The sequence below is a fragment of the Macrotis lagotis genome, chromosome 7, assembly GCF_037893015.1.
Source record: "Macrotis lagotis isolate mMagLag1 chromosome 7, bilby.v1.9.chrom.fasta, whole genome shotgun sequence".
NCBI lineage: Eukaryota > Metazoa > Chordata > Mammalia > Peramelemorphia > Peramelidae > Macrotis > Macrotis lagotis.
In genome coordinates, this window is record NC_133664.1 from 96446350 (window position 1) to 96473010 (window position 26661).

The following is a 26661-nucleotide window of genomic DNA, read 5'->3' on the forward strand; positions in this document are numbered from 1 at the left end:
TTATTTGAGTTTTACAATCCCCCCCCAATCTTACCCCCCCCTCCATGGAAAGCAATCTGTCAGTCGTTAATTTGTTTCCATGTTGTACCTTGATCCAAATTGGGTGTAATGAGAGAGAAATCATATCCTTAGAGAAGAGACAAGAATTCTAAGAGGTAACAAGATCAGACAATAAGATATGTTTTTTTCTAAATTAAAGGAAATAGTCCTTGAACTTTGTTCAAACTCCACAGCTCCTTATCTGGATACAGCTGGCACTCTCCTCTGCAGACAGCCCAAAATTGCTCTCGATTGTTGCACTGATGGAATGAATGAGTCCTTCAAGGTTGATCATCACTCCCATGTTGCTGTTAGGGTGTACAGTGTTTTTCTGGTTTTGCTCATCTCTCTCAGCATTAGCTCATGCAAATCCCTCCAGGATTCCCTGAAATCCTGTCCCTCCTGGTTTCTAATAGAACAACTGTGCTCCATGACATACATATACCACAGTTTGCTAAGCCATTCCCCAGTTTAAGGACATTTACTTGATTTACAATTCTTTGCCACCACAAACTGTGTCAAAGGGCATGCACATTTTTGTTGCCCATTGGGCGTAGTTCCAAATAGCTCTCTAGAAGGGTTGGATGAGCTCCACCAACAGTGTAATAGTGTCCCAGATTTCCCACAACCCTTCCAATAATGATCATTATCCTTTCTGGTCATATTGGCCAATCTGGGAGGTGTGAGGTGGTACCTCAGAGAAGCTTTAATTTGCATTTCTCTAATAATTAATGATTTAGAGCATTTTTTCATATGGCTATGGATTGCTTTGATCTCCTTATCTGTAAATTGCCTTTGCATATCCTTTGACCATTTGTCAATTGGGGAATGGCTTTTTGTTTTAAAAATATGACTCAGTTCTCTGTATATTTTAGAAATGAGTCCTTTGTCAGAATCATTAGTTATAAAGATTGTTTTCCAATTTACTACATTTCTTTTGATCTTGGTTACAGTGGTTTTATCTGTGCAAAACCTTTTTAATTTAATGTAATCAAAATCATCTAATTGGTTTTTGATGATGTTCTCCATTTCTTCCTTAAGCCATAAACTGTTCCCCTTTCCATAGATCTGACAGGTAAAGTAGTCCTTGATCTTCTAATTTGCTTATAGTATTTTATGTCTAAGTCCTGCAACCATTTGGATCTTATCTTGGTAAAGGGTACTATGTTCACTTTTAAAAAATTTCTCAGGGGTGCAGTGAATAGAGCACTGGCCCTGGAGTCAGGAGGACCTGGGTTCAAACCTGACCTCAGACACTTAATAATTACCTAGCTATGTGGCCTTGGGCAAGCCACTTTGCCTTGAAAAATCTAAAAAAACATTTCTCAAGTTTTTCCTTCCTATCCCAAGGTTTTCTTTCTTATCCCTTAGTCCTAAATTCTCATACACAAAACAATAGGTAAACACAATTATACATATACCAGACTGTTCATCACTAAGGGGAGGAGGGTAAGAAGACAGAGAGGTAGAAAAACGTGTAACATAAATATGCAAGTGGATGAATGTTGTAAAACTTTCATAACACGTAATGGAAAAATAAAGTAAAATATCAATCTAAAAAAAGAAAGAAAAGAACTATCCCTTGTGCTGAGGGACAAGCTTCCTTGCTCATAGACCACAATGAAGCAGAAAGACCAAGGAAGTCTTTCAGTAGATGATCCTACCTGATGCTCTGGGAGAGATTGGAGATGTCTCTATTGGGTGTGTTCCAGATTTTTATTGGTGGGCACTCAGGCCAATTGCAGGGCTTGGTAGGGGTCTCAAAGCAATGGTAAAGACCCAAGGGGATACTCAATAGAATGATGAATGTTGGTCAGCCTCCCATTGAGAAATCTGGTTTGTCAAGGGTCAGGGTCAACAACTGGGCCCAGGAAAGTTTTCTCCTCTCTACTGACAATGCCTCAGGAATCCACCTGCACTGGGTGTGGCGAGCAGCTTGGAAAGGTACTAATTGAGGGTGTCCCTGTGGGCCAGGGGGTATAGCTCAGGGGTAGAGCATTTGACTGCACATCAAGAGGTGCCTGGTTCAAATCCAGGTGCCCCCTAACAACTGCCTCACCTTTTAGACCTTTCAGGTATTCCTCTTCCTCCTGGCTTTCTAAGTCCCTATAAGTCCCACAGTACCTGCCCAGCCTCAGCTTTAGCTGTGACTGGCACACCCCAGGGATGCTTGTCCCACCCCAGGACACTTCCTACCTCCCACACCACCCCCTCTGTGACATAATCTTGTCTCTCTGGGGCCTTAATGACACCTTCCTCCTGGACATCTTTTGGGGTAGTATGGCCTCACAGGAAAGAGAATCTAGCCTGTCCCAATTGACTCATACTTGGAGCTTCTTTCCTGCCACCGACAACTTCCAGTGAGCTCTTCACAAACCTCAAAAACAGATCCCCCTCCCTTGGCAGAGCCCACTGCTGCCCAGGCAGATGTCAGGCAGCAGAGACCCTGGGGGCTCAGGGGCAGAAGTGACCCAAGGAACCTGCCCCCATACAGGTGACAGGTGCCTACTGCCCTCTACAAAGTCTGTCTGATTCAGGTGCCAAATCTTCTTCAATCTTACCCCTGCAATAGACCTCTTCTGGGGACAAGTGTGTCTCATGCCGATTGTCCCTGGGTGAGGTTCCTCTTGGGCCTCCAGTCCAGCCCTGGTGCCCTGTCTCATGGTCCTGCAATTCTCCCTCTTGCTCCCCGTCTTTGTCCTCAGGTCTCTGCTTCCCTCAGGCCTCGTTTTCCTGAAGCTCCATCATCTCAGGTGGGCAATGTGTCTGTGCTGCTGCAGGTAACACTGGCATGATCCTCCTCGGTATGAAGCTTCAGCACAGCTCAAAAAGAGCAGAGAGAGACCTGGGGGAGAACTGAGGGAGCCTCTTTCATAAAACTATTAGAAGATAGTATGGTTGGGGCGGCTAGGTGGTGCAGTGGATAAAGCACCGGCCCTGGAGTCAGGAGTACCTGGGTTCAAATCTGGTCTCAGACACTTAATAATTACCTAGCTGTGTGGCCTTGGGCAAGCCACTTAACCCCGTTTGCCTTGCAAAGACCTAAAAAGAAAGAAGATAGTATGGCAGAAACTTGACACAGACCAACATCACACACCCTATACCAAGCCCAAGGAAGTTTTTTTAGGAGGTGTCCCACCAACTGGTCTGGGGAACTTTCCTGCAAATCTATTGGGGTGCCTACTGGGTGGGCAGACTGGTCCAATTTCAGACATGGGGATGGCTCTTGTGAATAGAATTGCAAAGGGGTCAATGGATGGCTTGGTGACTGTTGGCCATTTCACTGAGGGTGGCTGCTTTGTCTGGGTTCAGAGCTGGCAGGTGGACTCGGGAGAGCCTTCTTCCAATCACTTGCAATGCCTCTGGAGCTGCACTGGGTGTATCCCACAGCTTGGAAAGGTGCTAATCAAGGGTTCTGTGGGCCATGGGGTATAATTCAGGGGTAGAACATTTGACTGTAGGTCAAGAGGTCCTTGGTTCAAATCCAGGTGACCCCTACTAGCTGCCTCCCCTTTTAGAGCTTCAAGTTGATGCTCTTCCTCATGATCTCCCAAGTCACTAAAAGCCCCTCAGACTCGCCCATCCTTAGTCTCAGCAGGAGCTGTGACTGGAAAACACCAGGATGCTTGACTCAGACCCAGGTCACTCCCTACCTCAGGCAGCCACCCCTCCCAGTGACCCTTCCATGCCTCTCTGTGACCCTAATGACATCTTCCTGGAGATCTTTTGAGGTGGCATGGCCTCAGAGGAAAGAGTTTGGTGAGGCCCAAAGGACTTACATTTGGGGCCATTTCCTTGTTTCTGTGCACTTCCAGATGGGCCTTGACAAGCCTCAAGAGCATGCCCTCAACTTGGGAGAGCTGGCAGCAAGGGTCCTGGGGACTCAGGGGGCTAAAGTTACCCAGGAATCTGTTCCCTTCCAAGTCACTGAACCACTGGCATGCCACCAATGGAGCAGAGAGAGCTGAGAGAGGCCTGGGGAGAACCTCTTCTCTCTCCCCAGGATTCAAGTTGGCCAGGACAAGAACCTGCTGGCTGAGCATGTGAGGCCCTGGGGCATCCAGACTGGTGGCTCCAACTGGGAGCTTAGCTGAGGCCCTACAGATAGCTGGTCTTAAGTCAGCGGTTCTCCTGTGAGGAGGTGCTGCCCAAGGAGCCTCAAAAGGAGGTTAGGTTGGCTGGATCCTGTACAGAGTGTGTGACCTCTGGTCACCAGGGCTTTGTAGCCCTGGGAGGGTCACCAAGTGGTTTCAGGAAAGGATGTCACCCAGTTCTCTGCCCACAAAATGAGCAGAAGGCTTGTATTTCACCTGCCTGGGGTTGCTCAAAGAGGGGATTAAGTAATTTCATTTGACTTGAACTGTCATTTTTATTATGCAAACCCAGCCTAATCAAGAGCAATTGACACTTTCCCAATCATTTAGATCTGATTTTATTTGTGTGAAAAATATTTTGTAATTGTATTCATATAGTTTCTGAGTTTGCCTTGGGTGATAGATCCTCAAGTATTTTCTGTTGTCTACAGTTACTCTAAACAGAATTTTCCTTTCTATCTCTTGCTTTTGGGATTTATTGTTCATATATAGAAATTTTGATGATTTGTGTAGGTTTATTTTATATCCTGCTACTTTGATGAAGTTGTTAATTATTTCAAGAAGTTTTTTAGTTGATTATCTAGGGTTCTCTAAGATTACCATCTTATCTTTTGCAAAGAGTGAAAGTTTTGTTTCCTCACCGCATATTCTAATTTCTTCAATTTCTTTTTCAGTCTTTACATTGTTTCCATGGTACATTGATCCAAATTGAGTGTGATGAGAGAGAAATCATATCCTTAAGGAAGAAACAAAGTATAAGAGATAGCAAGATCAGACAGTTTTTTTTCTCTAAATTAAACGTAATAGTCCTTGGTCTTTCTTCAAACTCCACAATTCTTTCTCTGGATACAGATGGTATTCTCCATTGCAGACAGCCCCAAATTGTCCCTGATTGTTGCACTGATGGAATGAACGAATCCATCAAGGTTGATCATCACCCCCAGGTTGCTGCCATTCCCCAAGTGAAGGACATTTACTTAATTTCCAATTATTTGCCACCACAATGATCATTATCCTTTCTGGTCATATTGGCCAATCTGAGAGGTGTGAGGTGGTACCTCAGAGAAGCTTTAATTTGTATTTCTCTAATAAGTAATGATTTAGAGTATTTTTTCATATGACTATGGATTGCTTTGATCTCCTTATCTGTAAATTGCCTTTGCATATCCTTTGACCATTTGTCAATTGGGGAATGGCTTTTTTTAAAAATATGACTCAGTTCTCTATATATTTTAGAAATGAGTCCTTTATCAGAAACATTAGTTGTAAAGATTGTTTCCCAGTTTACTACATTTCATTTGATCTTGGTTTGTCTGTACAAAAGCTTTTTAATATAATGTAATCGAACTCATCTAGTTTGATTTTGGTGATGTTCTCCATCTCTTCCTTAGTCATAAACTGCTCCCCTTTCCATAGATCTGACAGGTAAACTAGTCCTTGATCTTCTAATTTGCTTATAGTATTTTTTTTATGTCTAAATCCTGTATCCATTTGGATCTTATCTTGGTAAAGGGTGTGAGGTGTTGGTCTAATCTAAGTTTCTTCCATACTAACTTCCAATTTTCCCAACAGTTTTTAATCAGAGGGAGCTTTTATCCCAATAGCTGGACTCTTTGGGTTTATCAAACAGCAGATTATTATCTCCTACTATTGCACCTAGTCTATTCCACTGGTCCACCACTCTATTTCTTAGCCAATACCAAACAGTTTTGATGACTGATGCTTTATAATATAATTTTAGATCACATAGTGCTAAGTCTCCTTCTTTTGCACTTTTTTCATTAAATCCCTGGAAATTCTTGACTTTTTATTTCTCCATATGAATTTACTTACAACTTTTTCTAACTCATTAAAGTAATTTTTTGGAATTTTAATTGGTATGGTACTAAACTCTCTAGGTTTTTAATAGGAATGGGTGCTGTATTTTGTAAAAGATTGTCAGCATCAACTGAGATATTCATATGATTTTTGTTAATTTTGATATTGTGTTGATTATTTATTATATTATGTTGATTATTTTTCTAATATTTAACTATCCCCACCTACCTGTATATATCCTAACTAATCATACTGCATTATTTTCATAATAGCTTGCTGTAATCTCTTTGATAAAATTTTATTTAAATTTTTTGCATCATTCATTAGAGAGATTGATCTATAATTTTCTTTGTTTTGATCTTTCCTGGTTATGATTATCAACACCATTTTGGTATCATAAAAGGAATTTGGCAGAATTCCTTTTTTTCCTCCGTTTTAAAAAATAGTTTATATAGAAATGTAATTAATTGTTCTTTAAATGCTTGTTAGCATACACATGTAAATCCATCTGGCCCTGGAGATTTGTTTTTCATCAATTTCTTGAGGTATTCTTCAATTCTTTTTCTGAAATGGGGGTATTTATGTATTTTATTTCCTTTTTTGTTAAGATGAGGAGTTTATATTTTTGTAAAATTTCATCAATTTCACTTAGATGGTCAAATTTGGTGGCCTATAGTTGGACTGGTGCTTAAAGGACAAGGAGCTTGCCAGTGGATGCATAGGTAGTTGGTCCTAATATAATGGTCCCTCTATTGAATAGATACTGCCCTGAGGAGGGTCAAAAGAAGGTTTAGAGAAAGGTCTGGGAGCAAAGATAGAAGGAACTTGTCCTGGCACATGGGACAAGAGAAAATAGTGCCTTGGCAGATCTAGTTCAAGATGGTGACAGCAGACTCTCCAAGACATACAGGTGGTGAGGCTGGCATGCTCCTGGACACAGCATGTCTGGCCTCTGGTTGCCTGGACTTACCAGTTCAGGTGGCTCCAAAGAAAACTATTGCAATTGTAAATATAATAAAGAACTGATTTTATGAAAAAAAATCACCGAAATAGATAAACCTGAAGAGAGAGAAAAACCAAATTAGCAGTATTAAAAATGAAACAGGTGAATTCAACAATAATGAGCAGGAAGTTAAAGTAATTATTCAGATCTATTTAGGTCAACTGTACTTTAATAAATTTGACAATCTAAGTGAAATGGGCAAATCTTTATAAAAATATAAATGGTACAGATTAACAGAAGAAGAAATTAAATACTTAAATATCCCCATTTCAGAAAAAAAAAATTGCACAACCATCAATGAACTCTCTATGAAAAAAAAAAACCTCTAGGACAAGATGGATTCAAAAGTGAATTCAAAAAATTAAAGGAAAATTAATTCCAATTCTATTTAAACTATTTGAAAAAATATGTGAAGCAGGAGTTCTAACAAATTCCCTTATGATTCCAATATGGTGCTGATAACTAAACCACAAAGAGTCAAAATGGAGAAAGAAAATTATAGACCAATTTCTCTAATGAATATTAATGCAAAAATTTTAAATAAAACATTAGCTAAGATATTACAGTAAGTTTTCATTTGGATAATATACAATGATCAGATAAGATTTATTCCAAGAATGCAGGGTTGGTTCAATATTAGAAAAACTATCAACATAATAGATATATCAATTACAAATCTGAAAAAAAATCATGATTATTTCAATAGCTGCTGAAAAAGCTTTTTACAAAGTAAAACAGCTTTGCCTATTAAAAACATAAAAGAGCATAGGAATAAATGGAGTATTTCTTTAAATGATAAACAGTATCTATTTAAAACCATCAAGAAGCAGTATATTGGGATAAAGTAGAAAGATAAGAGAAGAAAAAGAAATTAAAGGAATTAGCATTGGTAATGAAGAAACAAAACTCTCACTCTTTGCAGATAAACTTAGAGAAAGCTAGGAAAATCAATTAAAAAAAACTACTTGAAATAATTAACAACTTTAGCAAAGGTTCACAATATAAATTAAACCCCACCTAAATTAGCAGCATTTCTATATATGACCAACAAGACACAGCAGCAAGAGATAGAAAGAGAAATTCTATTTAAAGGAAATGTAGACAACATAAAATATTTGGGAGTCTACATGCCAAGGCAAACTCATAAAGTATGACTTTTCACCCAAATAAAATCGGATCTAAATGACTGGGCAAATGTTAATTGCTCATGGGTAGACTGAGCTAATATAATAAAATGACAATTCTACCTAGATTAAATTACTTATTCAGTGCCATATCAATCTACCAAACAATTATTTTATTGAGATAGAAAAAATAGTTACTAAATTAATATGGAGGAATGAAAGGTCAAGAATATCAAGGTAATTATTGAAACAAAATGCAGGGGTGACTAGGTGGCACAGTGGATACAGCACCCGCCCTGGAGTTAGGAGTACCTGAGTTCAAATCCAGCCTCAGACACTTAATAATTCCCTAGCTGTGTGATCTTGGGCAAGTCACTTAACCCCATTGCCCTGCAAAAAATAAAAATTAAAAGAAACAAAATGCAAAGGAGCCTGGCCCAGTCATACCAGATCTAAAATTACATTATAAAGCATCAGTCATCAAAACTGTTTGGTACTAGTTACTAAATACAGTGGTAGATCAGTGGAATAAATTAAGTACAAAAGAAACAGTAATAATTACAGTAAATGCTGTTTGTTAAACCCAAAGACTCCAGCTTTTGGGATAAGAATTCACTCTTTCCTAAAAACTGTTAGGAAAATTGGAAGATAATATGACAGAAACTTGGCATAGACCAACATCTTGCACCCCATATCAAAATAAGGTTGAAATGGGTACAGAATTTAGACATAAAAGGTGATATCATAAACCAATTGGAAGAACAAAAAATAGTTTTCTGGTTATATCTAAGGAAAGGTGAGGAGTTTATGGCCAAAGAAAAGATAGAAAATGCAAAATGGATAATTTTGATTACATTAATTTGAAAAGTTTTTATACCAATCAAACCAATCAAACCAAGATTAAAAGGAATGCAGAAAGCTGGGATTTGAATAAAGGATTCATCTTTTTTTTAAAAATTATTTTATTTTTCCTCAGTTATATATATATAAAAAGTTTTATATTTTGAGTTCCAAATTATCTCCCTTCTTCCCACCCCGATCCCCCTCATTGAGAAAGCTACTTATTTGATATAGATTAAAAATGTGTAGTCAGGCAAAACATTACCATAATAGTCATGCAATGAAAGTGAACATAGCACCCCCTCCCCAAAATGATAAATCCCAAGAAAGATTAAGTAAAATAAAGTAGCATGCTTCAAACTGTATTCAGACACCACCAGCTCTGGCTTTGGGGATGGCTAGTATTCGGTATCATAAGTTAAAGGACTCACTTCTAAAATACATAGAGAACTGAATCAAAATTAAAAGGTTAGAGGTCATTCCCTAATTTATAAGTGGTCAAAGAATATGAACAGACAACTTTCAGATGAAGAAATAAAAGTTATATATAGCCATATGAAAACATACTCCAAATCATTATTGATTAGAGAGATGCAAATGAAAAAACCATAAGGTACTACCTCACACCTATCAGATTGACTAAGTTGACAAAAGAGGAAAATGATCAATATTGGGGAGGATATGGGAAAACAGGGACACGCACGCATTGGTGGTGACCTGGCACAGCTCTTTTGGAGAACAACTTAGAACTATGCCCAAAGAGTAATAAAACCGATCATACCCTTTGACCCAGCAATACCAATACTAGGTCTATATTCCAAAGAGATCAGAAAAAATGGAAAAGATCTCACATGTTTAAAAATGTTTATAGCAGCTTATTTTGTAGTGGCAAAGAATTGGAAATTGAGGGGGGATACCCTTTGATTGGGGAATGGTTGAACAAGCTACGGTATGTGAATGTTATGAAATACTATTGTTCTGTAAGAAATCATGAAAGGTCTGACTTTAGAGAAGCATGGAAAGACTTGTATGAACTATTGCTGAGTGAAGGGAGCAGAACCAAGGGAACATTGTAAACATTAACAACCACATTCTGAGATAATCAACTATTATGGATGCAGCTCCTCTCAGCAGTTCAGTGACCAAGCACCATCCAGAGACTTGTTATGGACAATGCCATCCCCATCCAGAGGGGAAAAAACAACTATGGAGTTTGAATTCAGAACAAAGTGTACTATGTTCACATTTTAAAAAATTCTTGTATGTTTTTCTTTTCTTTCACTTGGTTTTCTTTTCTCCTTCATTCTAATTCCTCTTTCATAACATGCTAATATGTAAATATGTAAAACACTGTTCACCCCTGTGGGAAACTGGGAAGGAGGGAGGCTGGTAGAAAAAGGCAATTGGGAAGAAGGGAGGCTGGTAAAAAAACTCATAAATTTGCAAATGAATGATTGTTAAAAACTATTTTTGCATGTAATTGGAAAAATAAAATAAAATTTCAATTAAAAAAAAGAGAAGAAAGCTGCTGAGAAATCTCTGAAGGAAAAGCTCTGAACTGTGCCTTTATGGGGTTGCTCAAAAGGAGAAGGGCTTTTAGACTAGCCAACTGAGACCTGCCAATTGATGTCCAAATCCAGCTCTGGCCATTGCTAGGAAAAAAGGACTAGTGTGTATGGTGAAGGCTATTCTTCCTTGCCAGTAGGCCAGAGTGAAACAGAAAGACCAAGCAAGTCTCCACAGGGAGCTGGTCCTAATCTAGTAGTCATCCTGTGAAGATGTGTTGCCCTGAAGAATATCAAACCAGGGCGGCTAGGTGGCATAGTGGATAAAGCACCGGCTCTGGAGTCAGGAGTACCTGGGTTCAAATCCGGTCTCAGACACTTCATAATTACCTAGCTGTGTGGCCTTGGGCAAGCCACTTAACCCTGGTTGCCTTACAAAAAAAAAAAAACCTAAAAAAAAAAAAAGAATATCAAACCAAAGTGGAGAGTCTGGCAGCAGACAGAAGGAACTTGGAAAGGTACACAAGTCAAGAGGCAATGGGATTACCTAGCCATGTGGCCTTGGGCAAGCCACTTAACCCCATTGCCTTGAAAAATCTAAATAAAATAAAATAAAATAAAGAGGCAATGGAGATTTGGGAAGACTGGTTCAAGTTATGGGCAGCAGACCCTCCAGGACACACTGACTGGAAAGGCTGACCTGCTCCTAGACACAGTGTATCTAGTGTCTTGTCATTTGGTCTTCCTAACCATGGGTGGTCACAAAGAAAATTGCCCTGATAAATAAAATTAAGAGTTGGTTTCATGAAAATCCAATAAAATAGATAAACTTTGGTTCATTTGATCAAAATAAAAGAAGAAAATGAAAATGCCAGTATCAGAAATAAAACAGGGAATTCAACAATGAGCTGGAAATTATACTAATTTGGAGCTATTTTACCCAAATGTATCCCATAAATTTGACAACCTAAATAAAATGGATGAATCTTTACAAAAATATAAATGGCCTAGATTGAAAACCTGCCCTGGTCCACATCACTGAAAAACACAGGCATGGCCCAAAATGAGCAGAGAGAGCTGAATGAGAAGAGGGGAGAACCTCATCTCTCTCCCCAGGGCCAGAGGCAGCTCAGTCAAGAACCCCTGGCTGAGCCTGCAATGCCTGGAGCTTCCTTGCTGGGGGCTCAAGTTCAGGAAGCTTATCTGAGGTTCCATGGGTGTCAATCTAGAGGTCCTCCTGTGAAGAGATTCTGCCCTGAGGAGGGTCAAAAGGAGGTTCAGACTCAGAAGAACATTATACACACTAACAACAACATGAGGTGATGATCAGCCTTAATGGACTTGCTCACTCCATCAGTACAATGATGAAGGACAATTTCAGGGGATCTGTGATGGAGAATACCATCTGTAGCCAGAGAAGGAATTGTGGAGTTTAAATGAAGATCAAAGATCATTATCTTCAATTTTTAAAAGTTGCCTTCTGTATTATATTTTTTTCTCTCTAATGTTTTCTTTTTTTCCTTTTAGATCTGATTCTTCTCTCACAATACATTCAGTTTTGATCTATGCTTATCACAAATGCATATGTAAAACCTACTTCAGATTGCCTTCTATTATGAGGAGGAGAGAGGAAAATCGTAAAACTCAAAACCTTACCCCTAAAAAATGACTGGTAGAAACTACCATTGAATGTAATTGGAAAACAAATAAAATATTTCTATAATAAAAACAAACAAAAACAAAAAAGGAGGTTGAGAGCCAGGCAGCAAGGGCAGAAGGACCTTGGTCTGGAACCCAGGCCAAGAGAAGAGGGGGGACTTGGAAGGACTGGTTCAAAATTGGGGCAGCAGACTTTCCAGGTCACCCTGGCTATGGAGGCTGCCCTGCTCCTGGACAGAGGGTTTGACCTCTGGTGGCCTGGGTTTCCCAGCTCTGGAGCCACAAAGTGCTTTCAGGAAGGTCAGCTGCCCAGTCCTCTATCAAGGGTGTAGACATGCTCCAGCATGGGGTCACTCAGAAACAGAGGAAGTTGTGGACTGGTTAACCCAGGCCTGCCAGGTGACATCCAGGTCCAAGATATGGTTGTTGCCTGGGGAAAAGGACTGCCAGACTTCCCTGGCAGCAGGCCACATTGAGAGAGAAAGACCAAGCAAGTCTTTCAGGAGCTGGTCCTCCCTGCTGCTCTTGGGGATCTTGGGGACCACTTTTCTGGGGGCCTACTGGGCTATTCTGGGTGGGCACTCAGGCCCAATTACAGGGCTGGGTAGGTGTTTCCATACCAATGGTGGAGACCTGAAGGCTCAGTGGAGGACTTGTTGACTCTTAGCTAATCCCCAAAATGTGGTCCACTGGGGTGGTTGGTTTCCCAAGGGTCAGGGCTGACAGCTGAGTTCAAAAGAGGTTTCTCAAAAACATTGCCAGTGCATTTGGAATCCAGCAGCACCAGGCATGGCAGGTAGCTTGGAAAGGTGCTAATTGAGGGTATCTCTGTGGGCCTGGGGGTATAGCTCAGGGGTAGAGCATTTGACTGCAGATCAAGAGGTCCCTGGTTCAAATCCAGGTGCCCCCTACCAGTTGGTTCACCTTTTAGCCTTCCAGTTACTCCTCATCCTCCTTGTCTCCCAAGTCACTAAAAGACTCACATCATCTGCCCATTCTCTGGCTTAGCAGTAGCTCTGACTGGCACTCTCCAGGATGCTTGGTTCAGGCCCAGGCTGTTCCCTAGCTCAGGTAGCCACCGCCTGCCTGTATGACTACACATCTCAGTCTTTTTTTTTTTTTTTTTTTTAGAAAGAACATACCTCTCAGCCTTAATGACATTTTCACACTGATCTTCTGGGGTGGCATGGCCACATGGGAAAGAAAGTCTGGTGAGACCCAAATGTCTTGGTGCCAATTTCCTACCACTGAGCACTTACAGTGTGGTCTTCACCAGCCTTAAAAGACTACCACTGGCTTGACAGAGCCCACTTCTAACCACACAGATTTCAGGTGGCAGGGGTCCTGGGGGCTCTAAGGTACTACAGGCAGCCAGGTACATGCTCCCGTACAGGTCACAATGAAAACCATAGACTTACCCAAAAAAGGTACAGAGAGAGCAGAGAGAGCTCTGGAGAGAGCCTTGTCTCACTACACAGGATTCAAGGTGGCCAGGCCAAGGGGCAGGCTCTCTTGTTTCCCGGATATTGATTCAAGCCCAGGGAAATTATGACACAATTTCCCTAATTACTATTTTTTAGTTGTTTTTTTTTTTTTTTTTTTTTTTTTTTTGCAAGGCTATGGGGTTAAGTGGCTTACCCAAGGCCACACAGTTAGGTAATTATTAAGTGTCTGAGAATGGATTTGAACTCAGGTTCTTCTGACTCCAGGGCCAGTGCTCTAGCCACTGCACCACCTAGCCACCCCTCCTAATGACTATTGATGCTGTTAACCATTATTTCCCTTTGGCTAAAATGAAACAACAAAGTTAGTTTTATAAATGAAGTTTAATTCTCTAGGATCTTACCATGGGTGGATGGCATCCTTACAAATGCCAACCTTGACCCAACATTTTGTGGAATTTTTATTCAGTTTAGACAAAAAGCAGTAAAATTGTAAGCGGCCAACCAATGAAATTTCACATTGATGACATGGTTTTACAAATTAAATTCTATCAAATCTTATAATCTTTACTGAAAATTCCTATCGACAAGAATTCCATTTATGCTGAAGAGTAAATATTTACAAATAACAATAGGATTTTCCCTTTGCTCATCCAGGATGTCCCTTATCTTAAAGTTTTTTGATCAAGGTGCTAACATTGCAATAATCAGATACTGACACAGGTGTAGTCAGCATCTTTGGAGACAGGCCTTACATGGAAGACTGCATTTCATAATCTATAGTTAAAGGTTAAGAGACAAAGTTCTGATCATAAATATATTGCTCAAGAATTATTAATTCCATCTTAAAGAATATCAGGTTATACATTTGTTTGTCAGTTATTCAATCATAGTAGTTTTGCTGTCTTCCCAGGATGACTCTCCATCTAAAACACATCTTGAAAGCCATTCTTTGAGATGCACATTTGAAAAGGTGTTCACAGACAAAACCTTTTCCCTTAGATCTATCAAAAAGGACAGACCCTGTGGGGAGACAGAGAAGCATTCTAAACCTACATTCCTCAGTTAGAGATAATAGAAGAATTATAGAGATAAAAAAATGTTAGTAAACTATTAAAGGATATTAGATTGGACAATGCAAAAAGTTTAAACAAAAGATTAGGTATGAAATTACAGAAAATAATCACTAAGATGATATACTATGATCAGATAGGATTAATACTAGAATGCAGGGTTGGTTCAATAATAGGAACACTACCAGCATGATGGAACCTTTCATTATTAAACCTAATAGAAATCATGTTTCTATTTCAATGGTGCTGATAAAGCTTTTGATGAAATACAGCACCCTTTTCAATTAAAAACACTAGGAATGGGGGCAGCTAGGTGGCACAGTGGATAGAGCACTGGCCCTGGAGTCAGGAGCACCTGTGTTCAAATCCATTCTCAGACACTTAATAATTACCTAGCCGTGTGGTCTTGGTCAAGCCACTTAACCCCATTTGCCTTGCAAAAACCTAAAAAAAAAACACTAGGAAGCATAGGAATAAATGGAGTGTTTCTTTTTTTGTTTAGTAATCCTTTTATAAATATAAAAATCTTGGATATGTGAAAAATTTTTTCAAATCATACTTCAATTTCTTCACAGTTTTAATAAGAAATAGCTAATTATAATCCTAATTACAGAATAATGACATATTCATTGTAATCTATGTATACAAATGTAGCAAATTAAAATATTTACTAAGATTAAATAGATTCAATTTGCAAAAAATTATATCTAACAAATGTCATGTGCTCTTGCAAAGAGTGCATAGGACATTTCTGCAGCAATCAAAAAATTGTAAAAACCTTTTTCATTAACTTCAGAGTTCAAGTTGTAAACATTCCTGATTTTAGTTACTGGAAACATAGTTTCTTTCAAGTTTTTAATTTTGGATGTACTCGATATTTTATTTCCACCTGTAACAAGTTCTTATGGTTTTGTAACTTTTGTGACTTCAAATAAACAATCATGATCAGCCTCAGTTTGATGATCTCTCACAGAATTTATGTTGACATCCTCTGTGTATGAATGATGTTTGAGGATCTTAATACTTGAAAAATTCTGAGGCACAAGTATCAGAAAATAAGTAGGCCCTAGTAGGATTTCCTGCAGGTTTGGGATCACAGTCATATAGGAAAGTAGCTGCTATTATGAGGATGGCTCCAAGAAAAAAGACATTGGTTGGAACAAAATCTTGCAGCCAAAAATAGGAGATTAGTGTTGATAATATTATAGACAAAGATGTTGCAAATCCTTTTAAGATATTATCTGCATACTTAATAACAGCAGCTATGACAAGGTCTCCAAGTGCCTGAAGAACAACCACCATCCAGGTCAGTTTGTTATATACTGAAAAAAATCCATTCTTTGATACTAATTCTCCATCATAAATATAAACATCCATTAATCCGAATATGCTCCCAAAAGAACCAAGTTGAATATTTCTAATCCACACAGATTGCTTGGTTTCTTTTAAAATTTTCTCAAAATAAACTCCTGCAAAGCCACTTGAAAAACAAGCTGTAAGAACGGCCATCAGACCTACAAACTGAGAGCCTGCTGAGAGTTCCTTAGAAGTGGATTCTTGAGAATCTGAGGGCCACTGTACAAAAGTGACACCTGCCATTAAAATCATTAGAAAGAGCCACTGGTACAAGCCTAATTTTTTACTAAGCATGAACACAGAAAACAGTGCTGTTGTAAGAATTTTTAATTGATAAGTAACTTGATAAGTAGCTGCATCTAGGTTTGATAATGCTACATAGAGTAAATTATTCTGAAGAGTATATATATATTCCTGATGGAATAGCAAGCTTAAGTGTTTCCAATTTCATCATGTAACACTCTATTCAATGCTCGGAGACTGAATTTGCTATCTTTGTAGACTAATAAAAATGCGGGCAACGATCTTCAAAAGTTCAGCAATGACTACTGCAGTAGATGACAAATAACGAGGCCCATCTTTCAAAGTTTTAGAATTAAAGCATAATAAGAACCAAGCTGGTAGTCTGAAAGACCAGGATTCCCAAAGAAAGGTACTTTAAATTGGGAGACATGGCCTCTTCCTCATATGCCTCGGCCAGCCGCGGAGCCCTGGGTGGCCGGGTCCGCCGGACCTGCCGCTCCTCAGAGAGCCGCGTCGCCGCGCCCGCCGCCAGCCTGGCGAGTAATTGGCGCTTCCCGGTCTGGAGTGTTTCTTAAAATCATAAGCAGTATCTATCTAAGCCATCAACAAACATTATTTATAATGGGGATAAGATAGAAGCAATCCCAAAGAGATCAGGGGTAAAACAAGGATGTCTGTCATCACTGCTTTTATTTAATATTTTATTAGAAATGTTAGCTTTAGCAATAAGAGAAGAAAAAGAAATTGAAGGCTTTGGAATAGGTAATGAAGAAATCAAACTCTCCCTCATTGCAGATGATATGCTTAGACAATCCTAAAAAATCAACTAAAAACTACTGGAAACAATTAACAACTTTAGTAAAGCTACAGGACATAAAAATAAATCCACATAAATCATCAACATTTCTATATATTACTAACAAGACAAAGCAGCAAGAGGAAGAAAGAGAAACTCCATTTAAAGTAATTGTAGACTTGGGAGTCTACCTGACCAGACAAATTCAGAAACTATATGACAACACTTATAAAACATTTTTGACAGAAATAAATTCAGATCTAAATAACTGGCAAAATATCAATTGTTCATGCATAGCCAGAAGTAAAGTAATAAAAATGATAATTCTACCTAAATTGATTTATTAATTTACTGCCATACTAACCAGTTCACCACAAAATTATTGAGCTAGGAAAATTAGCAATTAAATTTATATGTAGAAGAAAAACCTCAAGAATATCAAGGGAATTAATAAAAAATGCAAAGGAGGATGGGCTAGCCATAGCAGATATAAATTATATTATAAATCGTTAGTCATCAAAACTGCTTGGTCCTAGTTAAGAAACAGAGTGGTAGATCAGTGGAATAGATTAAGTGCAAAAGAAACAGTAGTAAATGACTATAGAAATCTGCTTTTTGATAAAGTCAAGGAATCCAAATTCTGGAATGAGAACTCACTGTTGCATCAAAATGGCTAGAAGATAGTATGGCAAAAACTTGGAAGCCCATGCAAGTCTTTCAGGAGGAATCCTACCTGCTGGTTTGGGGAGCTTTGGGGCATCTCTGTTGGTGTCTGTTGGGCGGACACTTCAGGCTGGACACTCAGGTCCTATTTTATACATAGGGAGGGCTCCCTTGGCAATGGAATAGCCACGAAAGGCAAGTGGATAACTTGGTGGCTGTTGGCTAGACCCTCAGTGCACCATTAGGAGCAACTGGTTTACCTAGACTGAGGGCTGACAGCAGAGCAATGGAGAAACTTCTCCTAGTCAGTGCCAATGCCTCTGGAGTTGCACTGGGTGTGGTGGGCAGCTTGGAAAGGTGCTAACTGAAGGTGATCCTGTGGCCCAGGGGGTAGAGCTCAGGGGGTAGAGCACCAACATCTCATGCCCCATACCAAGTTCATGCACATTTTTCAGAAGGAGTTCTACCTGCTGGTCTGGGGGAGCATTGGGTATTATCTGCTGGTACCTGTTGGGTGTGCACTCAGGTCCTATTTCAGACTTGAGAGAGTTCCCTTGGCAATGGACTATGCACAAGAGGCTGATAGATGGCTCGGAAGCTGTTGTCTAGACCCTCAGTGATGCACTACTAGGGGCAGCAGGTTTACCTAGGCTGAGGGCTGATAGCTGGGTTGTACTGGGTGTGGCAGGCCACTTAGAAAGGTGCTAATTGAGGACACCACTGTGTGTTGGGGGTATAGCTCAGGGGTAGAGCATTTGACTGCAGATCAAGAGGTCCCTGGTTCAAATCCAGGTGCCCCCTACTAGCTCTCATGTTTTTGGACTTCCAACTGCTCTTTTTCCTCATGTTCTCCCAAGATCCTACAAGCCCCACAGTATCTGCCCATCCTCAGCCTAAGCAGGAGCTTTGACTGGCACACTCCAGGGATGTTTGTCCCAGGCCCAAGTCACTCCCCTACCTCAGGCAGCCCCCCACCTGTGAGGTAACCTTTCCTCTCCAAGGAGTTAATCACACTGTCTTCCTGGACATATTTTGGGGTGACAGTCTCAGGAGAAAGTTGATTAGGCACAGGTGACTTATACTTGTGACCACTTTCCTGACAATGAGGATCTCCAGCGTGTCCTTCACCAGCCTCAAGGGCATGCCCTCCACTTGGTAGTCCCACTGCAGACCACAGAGATCGACATTAGGACTCTGAGGAACCTGCCCTGGTCCACATCACTGTAAACCACAGGAAATGGAGAGTGAGTGAGAACAGGGTAAAACCTCATTTCTCCAGCCAAGCCTCCGGGCAGCCAGAACAAGAGCCCCCCCCCCCCCCCCCCCACTGAGGAGGGCTCTCTTGCTTCCTGGCTAGGGGCTCAAGTCCAAGAAATCTGCCTAAGGTTCTAAAGCTGCTCATCCGACAGTCCTTAAAAAAGGAGCTGTCCTGAGGAGAGTCAAATGGATCCTTAGACCCATCAGTAAGAACAGAAGAATCTGAGTCTCGGATAGAGGGCAAAAAAAAAAAATGGGAACTGGGCAGATCTAATTCCTGATGTGAGCAGCAGACTCCAGGTCACACTGGCTCTTGAGGCTTGCTCAGTCCTGGACAATGTGTCTCTTCTGGTCACCTGGCTGCTCAGCCCTGGATGGTCACAAACTGGTTTCAGGTAAGACAGCTGCCTAGTTCTTTGCCAAGTGACTGAGCAACAGACCTGAACTGGTTCTTCATGGGGGGGTTGCTCAAAAGGAGAGAGGCTTGTAGGTCCATACTTGGCCAGGACCTATGGAAAAGGACTAGCTGAGGTCCATGCTTCCCTGGCAATAGACCTCAATGAAAAGTAAAGACCATACAAGTCTTTCATTTTTTCAAGTTGCTACATAACACTCTTAGAGGACTTGGGGAATTCTCTGCAGAATGCCTTCTGGGTCCTTTTGGATGGCCACTCAAGGCCAATCCAGGGCTGATTGGGGCCTCAAATAAATATTCAAGGCTGAAGGGGCTGCTCAAAGGTTATTTGGTTATAGTTGAGCCCCCCAGAGATGTGCTATTGGAGATGGCTGGTTGCTTAGGGTCAGGACTGAGAGATGGACCTAGAAGAGGCTTCTCCCAGCCACTGGCAATGCCTCTGGAATCCAGGTGAACTGGGTGTGGTTCTAAACACTTGTAAAGGTGTTAATTGAGATTTTTCTAAGGAGCAGGGGGTATAGCTCAGGGGTAGAGCATTTTACTGCAGATAAAGAGGTCCCTGGTTCAAATCCAGATGCCCTCTACCAACTGCCTCACTCTTTTTTTTTTTTAGGTTTTTGCAAGGCAAATGGGGTTAAGTGGCTTGCCCAAGGCCACACAAATAGGTAATTATTAAGTGTTTGCGATCGGATTTGAACCTAGGTACTCCTGACTCAAGGGCTGGTGCTTTATCCACTGTGCCACCTAGCTGCCCGTTTCCACCTCTTCTTCTTCTTCTTCCTCCTGGTTTCCCAATATCCTACAAGCCCTACAGACCCTGCCCATCCTCAGCCTTAGCAGGAGCAGTGACTGGCACATCCCAGGGATACTTGGACAAGGCCCAGAGCACTTCCTACCCTGGCTCTAGAGGCTGACCTGCTCCAGAGCACAGTGGTTTCCTCTCCTCACCTGGGCTTCCCAGCCCTGGGTCACCACAAGTGTGGTTTCAGGTAAGGCAGCATGCCATCTTCTACTACATAGATGAGCAGTGGGCCTGAACTGTGCCAGCATGGGTTGCCTACATAGAGCAGGGCTGGCAGACTGGGACTTCCAGGCCCCAGACTTGGCCATGGACTATAATAGCACCTGTGTAGAGGGCCTGGTGTCCTTGGCCATTGGCCACAATGAAACAGAAAAACAAGTCTTTCAAGGAGGTGGTCCTGCCTGATGATCTGGGGATCAGGGAGCTTCTCTGCTGGGTGCCTGCCCAGTGGGTCCTTCTGAAAGGTCATTAAGGTCTGATTTCAGGCATAGGTAGAGCTCCCATGGCAGTTAGAGTTCCAGGGGACAGTGGACATATGGTGACTGTTGGGCACCACATAATGATGCTCCATTGGGGTATCTGGTTTGCTCAGGGTCTGGGCTGACAACTAGGAGACGCTTCTCCCAGTCACTAGCAATGGTTCTGGAATCCTGCAGAACTGGGTGTGGTGGGAAGCTTAGAAAGCTGCTAACTGAGGGTGTCCCTGTGGGCCAGGGTAGAACTCAGGGGTAGAGCATTAGACCACAGATCAAATCCAGCTGTCCCCTACCAGCTGCCTCACCTTTTGGGTCTTCCAGCTGCTCCATGACTTCCTGCCCTCTCAAGTCCCTGCAAGCCCCACAGCATCTGCCCAGCCTTGGTCTCAGAAGGAGCTGTGACTGGCACACTCTAGGGATCCTTGGCCCAGGTCACTCCTTATTTCAGGTAGCCCAACCCTCTGTAAAGTCACCTTTCCTCTCTGGTCTTAATAACACTGTGTTCCTGATCATTCTTGGTGGCACTGCCTCAGGGGAAAGTCTGGTCCAACCCAGATTATGTAGACATGTGCTACTTTCCTGACACTAAGAACTTCCAGTGGAGCCTTCACAAACCTCAAGAACATGCCCCCTCAAGGTAAAGCCCACTGCTGACCAGGGAGATTTCAGGTTGTGAAGGTCTTAGGGGTTGGGGGGGCTCAAGTCACCCAGGAACGTGTCCCAGTCCACATCACTGAAAATCATAGGAAAATCCCCAAAGAAGCACAGGCAGCTCAGTGCAACCTTGGAGACCCTCTTCTCTCTAGGCACTTCTCAATGCAGCCAGGTCTAGAGCCTCCTGGCTGAGGGGGCAGGGCTCCCTTGCTTCCTCCTGGTCTCTGAACCCAGGAAGCTTGAGTCAAGTTCTAAAGCTGCTAATCCAAGTTTCTTCCTTTAAAAAGTTGTTGCCTTGAGGAAGGTAAAAAGGATGTTCATAACCTGTCAGGAAGGGTACTAGGAACTCGACCTGCTCCTCAGGGCAAGAGAAAAGATCTTGGCAGGTTTGGTAGAAGATGGCTTTCTGGTCACACTGGCTATAGACACTGACCTGCTTCTGGACACCTGTCTGGCCTCTCATCACCAAGATTTCCTAGTATCTAGTGACCACAAAGTGGCTTCAGGAGAGGTAGATGCTCAGTCCTTTGCCAAGGGGCAGATCAGTAGAAGTGAAGTAGGCAACATGGGGTTGCTGAAACAGAGAGGGACTTATAGGCTTGATAGCCAAGGCCTACTGGCTGACATTCAAGTTCTGACTTGACCATTGCCTGGGGAAAATGGACTGCCATGACTAGTGAGGGCCAGGCTTTCTTGCCAGCAGGCCACAAAGCAACAGAAAGACCAAACAAGTCTTTCAGGTGCTTGTCCTGGTCTGGGGGTGCTTGGGGACCTTCTCTGCTGGGGGCCTGCTGGGCAGGTTCTTCTGATGACCATTCAGGGCCAATTAGGGCTGCCATCATAATGGTGGAACCCCAAGGGGTCAGTGGATAGTTTAGTGTCATTGAGCACAGCCTCAGAACAATTTGGGGGGGGGGTTGGTTTGTCTAGGGTCAAGGTTGACACCGTGGCCCAGGAGAGGCTTCTCCCAGTCATGTCAATGCCTCTAGAGTTTCAATGGCTGTGGTAGGCAGCTTGGAAAAGTGCTATTGAAGGTACCTTTGTGAGTCAGGGGGGGTATAGCTCAGGGGTAGAGCATTTGACTGCAGATCAAGAGGTCCCTGGTTCAAATCCAGGTGCCCCCTACTACCTGCCTCACCTTTTAGCATTCCAGCTGCTCCTGTACCTGTTCCAGCTTCCTGTTCCTCCTGGCCTTCCAAGTCCCTACAAGCCCCAGAGATTCTGCCTAGCCTCAGCCTCAGCAGAAACTGGAACTGGCACACTCCAGGGATGCTTGGCCCAGGCCCAGATTACCCCCTAACTCAGTCCACCACACCCCTTTCTGACACAATCTTTCCTCTTTGTGTCCTAATGACATTATCTTTCTAGACATCGTTTGGGATGGCACGACCTCAGGGGCAATTCTGGCCAGACCCAGTTTACTTACTCTTGGAGTCTCTTTCCTGACTTTTTGAACCTCCAGTGGGCTCTTCACAAGCCTCAAAATCATGCCCCCTGCTTGGCAGAGCCCACTGCTGATGGGGCAGATTTCAACCAGCTAAAGCTCTGGAGTCTCAGGGGTCTCAGGTCACCCAGGAATCTGCCCCCATCCAGGAGACAGGTGACCACTTCCCTCCACCAGGACTGTCTGATTCTGGTACCTCACATCCTCCCCACTGCCAAAGGCCTCTTCTTCTGGGAGCAAGTGTGTCTTGTTCCAATTTTCCCTGGGTGAGGTTCCTCTTGGTCCTCTGGTCCAGCCCTGGTACCTCATCTCATGGACCCACTCCTCTCCCCTCCGTTCTCCCTCTTTGTCTTCAGGCCTCTGCTCCCTCAGTCCTGCTTTTCCTGAAGCTCTTGCATCTCAAGTGGGCAATGTGGCTTCTCTGCTGCAGGGAACACTGGCATGGCCCTTTATGGTGTGAAGCTGCAGCATGGCTCAAAAAGAACAGAAAGAGCTGAGGGCTAACTGGGAGAGAGTCTCTTTTCTCTCTCCAGGACTCGAAGTGGCCAGGAAAAGAACCTTTTGGCTGAGTCTGCACAGCCCTTGGGCTTCCAGCCTGGTGACTCGAGCCCAGGGAGTTTGCCTGAGGTTCCACAGGTAGCTGATCCTAATCCAAAGGTCCACCCTCTGAAGGGATTGCTGCTCTGAGAAGGGTCAAAAGAAGGTGGAGAATCTGGTAACAAGGATAGAAGGAACTTGTGATGGTTCATGGGTCAAGAGAAAATGGGGTCCTGGTTGGACTGGTTTAAAATGGAGGCAGCAGACTCTCTAGGTCATACTGACTGGAGAGGCTGACCTCCTGGACAACATATGTCTGGTCACTGGGTTCGAAAAAAAACCATCAATGAATAAACTAGGGGAAAAAATTTCCAGAGCCAATGGGTTACTATGTGAATTCTTAACATACATTCAAAGAACAATTGATTTCCAATTCTATATAAACTCTTTGAAAAGTATGTATAGAAGCAATTTTGCCAGATTCCTCATCTGACAACAATATGGTGCTGATATCCAAAACAGGAAGAATCAAAGCAGAGAAGAAAATTATATATAAAGACTATTGTTACAAAAAATTGTCATTATGATAACACACTATGATCAGGATGATTAATACAAAGAATTCAAGGTTGATTCAATATTAGGAACACTATCAGAATGATGGAGCCGTTCTACTGCAGATCTAAATTTCAAAAGTGCTGATAAAGCTTTTGATGAAATACACCCCCCCTTTACTATTAAAAATACTAGAAAGCATAGGAATAGTCTTTTTTAAAACCACAAGCAATATCGATCTAAAATCATCAACAAGCATTATATATAAAATGCGGATAAGATAGAAACAATCCCAATAAAATCAGGGATAAAACAAAGATGCCTATCATCATAGTTTATATTATTTTAGAAATAAAACCTGAAGGAAAAATAGAAGAAAAAAGATAGGATTTAGAATTGGTAATGAAGATACCAAACTCGCACTCTTTGCAGATGATATTGTGGTATGCTTGGACAATCTTAAAAAATCCATTAAACAACTACTTGAACCAATTAGCAAGTATTAAAGTTGCAGTATATGAAATAAAAAGTCATAAATCATCAGCATTTCTACATAGTACAAATAAGACATGGAAGCGAGGGAGAGAAAGTAAATTTTCATTTAAAGGAGCTGAAATACACAAATAAAATCCTTGAAAGCCTATGCCTAGAGAAATTCAGAAACTGTATGACAAAACCTACAAAACATTTTTCACAGAAATATATTCTGATCTAAATAACTGGGTAAATGTCGATTGTTCAAGCATAGCCCAAAGTAAAAAATGATAACTCTCCCTAAATTAATTTATTGATTCAGTGCCATCCTAATCAAAACTGCACAAAATTGCTGAGTAAGAACACAATAGCAACTAAATTCATATGCAGGAATAAAATCTCAAGAATAACAAAGGAATTAATAAAAGTGCAAATGGGACTAGATTAGCCATGCCAGGCAGCAATTATAGATCACCAGTCTTCAAAGCTGTTTATTCCTGTCTAAGAAAGTGGTTGACTAGTAGAATAGATTAGGGGCAAAAGAAACATTAGTCAATGACTATAGTAAGCTGCTGTTTGATAAAATCAAAGAATCCAAATTCTGGAATGAGAACCCACTGTGACATCACAACTGTTAGAAGACAGTTTAGCAGAACTGCGGCAGAGACCAACATCCCATGCCCTATATCTAGTCGATGCAAGTCTTTCAGGAGGTGTCCTACCTGCTGGCCTGGGGGAGCTTTGGGGCATCTCTGCTAGTGCCAGTGAGGTGGGCAATTCAGGTTAGGCACTTAGGTCCCAGACCAGGGGAGGTCTCCCTAGGCAATGGAATAGCTGCAAGGGGCCAGTGGATAGCTTGGTTGACTGTTGGCCAGACCCTCGGAGATGCACCATTGGGGCCAGCTAGTTTAGTTAGGCTGAAGGCTGACAGCTGGGTGATGGAGAGACTTCTCCCCTTCACTCCCAATGCCTCTGAAGCTGCACTGGGTGAGTCAGGCAGCTGGTAGAGGTGTTAATTGAGGGTATGACTGAGGTCAGGGGGTATAGCTCAGGGGTAGAGCATTTGACTGCAGATCAAGAGGTCCCTGGTTCAAATCCAGGTGCCCCCTGCCAGCTGCCTCCCCTTTTAGGTCTTCCACATGCTCCTCTTCCTCCTTGTCTCCCAAGTCACTAAAAGATCCACAAGCATCTGCCCAGCCTTGATCTCAGCAGGAGCTGTGGCTGAGCACTCTCCACGATGCCTGGCTCATGCCCATTCCCTACCTCAGGTAGCACCCCTTCCATGACCCTACCATGCCTCTCAGTCGTAATGACATCATCTTCACATTGGTTTTCTGGAGTGGTACAGGCTCCTGGGAAAGAGAGTCTGTTGAGATTCAAGTGACTTACACCTGATACCACTTTCCTGCCACTGAGCACCTCCAGCATGCTACCATCTTGGCAGAACTCACAGTTAACCAGGCAGATTTCAGGTAGAAAAGACCTTGAGGGTTCGAGGTGCTAAAGGCAGCCAGGAACATGCTCCCATCCAGTACACTGAAAGCCATAGACCTGTCCCAAAGGAGCAGAGAGAGCAGAGAGAGAGAGAGCTGGGCAGAGCCATTCCGCTCTCTCAGGACTCAAGGCCAAGGGGCAGCTAGCTGAGAGAATTCAGGGCTCTCCAGCTTCCTGATGACCCACAACAGTCCCTACAAGACCCATGGCATCTGCCCAGCCTCGGTCTCAGCAACAATTGTGACTGGCACACTCCACGGATGCTTGGCCAGGTCACTCCTTATCTCAGGTAGTCAGATCCTCTGTAAGGTCAACTGTCCTCTATGAGGCCTTAATTACAGTATGTATTTGGACATTTTTTGCGTGACATGTCCTCAGAGGATAATCTGACCTGACCCAGATTATTTAGATTTGTGCTACTTTTCTGACAATAAGAACATCCAGTGGGGCCTTCATAAGCTCCAAGAACATGCCCCCCAAGGCAAAGTCCACTGCTGACCAGGAATATTTCAGGTTGCTGAGGCCCAAGGGGCTGAAGGGGCTGGGGGCAGCTGGGAACTTGTCCAAATCCATGTCACAGAAAACCGTGGGAAAATCCTGAAAGGAGCATGGAGAGCTGAATGCATCCTTGGAGACTCTCTTCTCTCTAGGCACTGCTCATTGCAATGAGGTCTACAGTATCCTGGCTCTCCTGCTTTCTGCTGGACCCTCAACCCCAGGAAGCTTGTCTCACAGTTGTAAAGTTGCTAATCTCATCTTCCTCCTTTAAAAAGACATTGCTCTAAGGAAGGTGAAAAGGATGTTCAGAACCTGTCAGGAGGGACACTAGGAACTTGGCCTGTTCTTCGGGGCAAGAGAAAAGGCCTTGGTAGGTCTGGTAGAAGTGGGGACAATAGGC

The 26661-nt window shown here is 42.3% G+C and overlaps 4 non-coding genes and 1 pseudogene across 4 annotated transcripts; 4 read left to right on the forward strand and 1 right to left on the reverse strand.

Annotated features, from left to right (window-relative positions):
- Nucleotides 1-12920: 12920 nt before the first annotated feature.
- Nucleotides 12921-12992, forward strand: TRNAC-GCA (transfer RNA cysteine (anticodon GCA)). Its single transcript has one exon. It is a non-coding gene; the product is annotated as a tRNA-Cys (tRNA).
- Nucleotides 12993-15696: 2704 nt separating this feature from the next.
- Nucleotides 15697-16626, reverse strand: LOC141494089 (UDP-N-acetylglucosamine transporter-like; annotated as a pseudogene).
- A 1758-nt stretch (nt 16627-18384) lies between these two features.
- TRNAC-GCA (transfer RNA cysteine (anticodon GCA)) lies at nt 18385-18456 on the forward strand. The gene has a single exon. It is a non-coding gene; the product is annotated as a tRNA-Cys (tRNA).
- A 3855-nt stretch (nt 18457-22311) lies between these two features.
- On the forward strand, nt 22312-22383 carry TRNAC-GCA (transfer RNA cysteine (anticodon GCA)). Its single transcript has one exon. It is a non-coding gene; the product is annotated as a tRNA-Cys (tRNA).
- A 2923-nt stretch (nt 22384-25306) lies between these two features.
- On the forward strand, nt 25307-25378 carry TRNAC-GCA (transfer RNA cysteine (anticodon GCA)). Its single transcript has one exon. It is a non-coding gene; the product is annotated as a tRNA-Cys (tRNA).
- Nucleotides 25379-26661: the final 1283 nt, after the last annotated feature.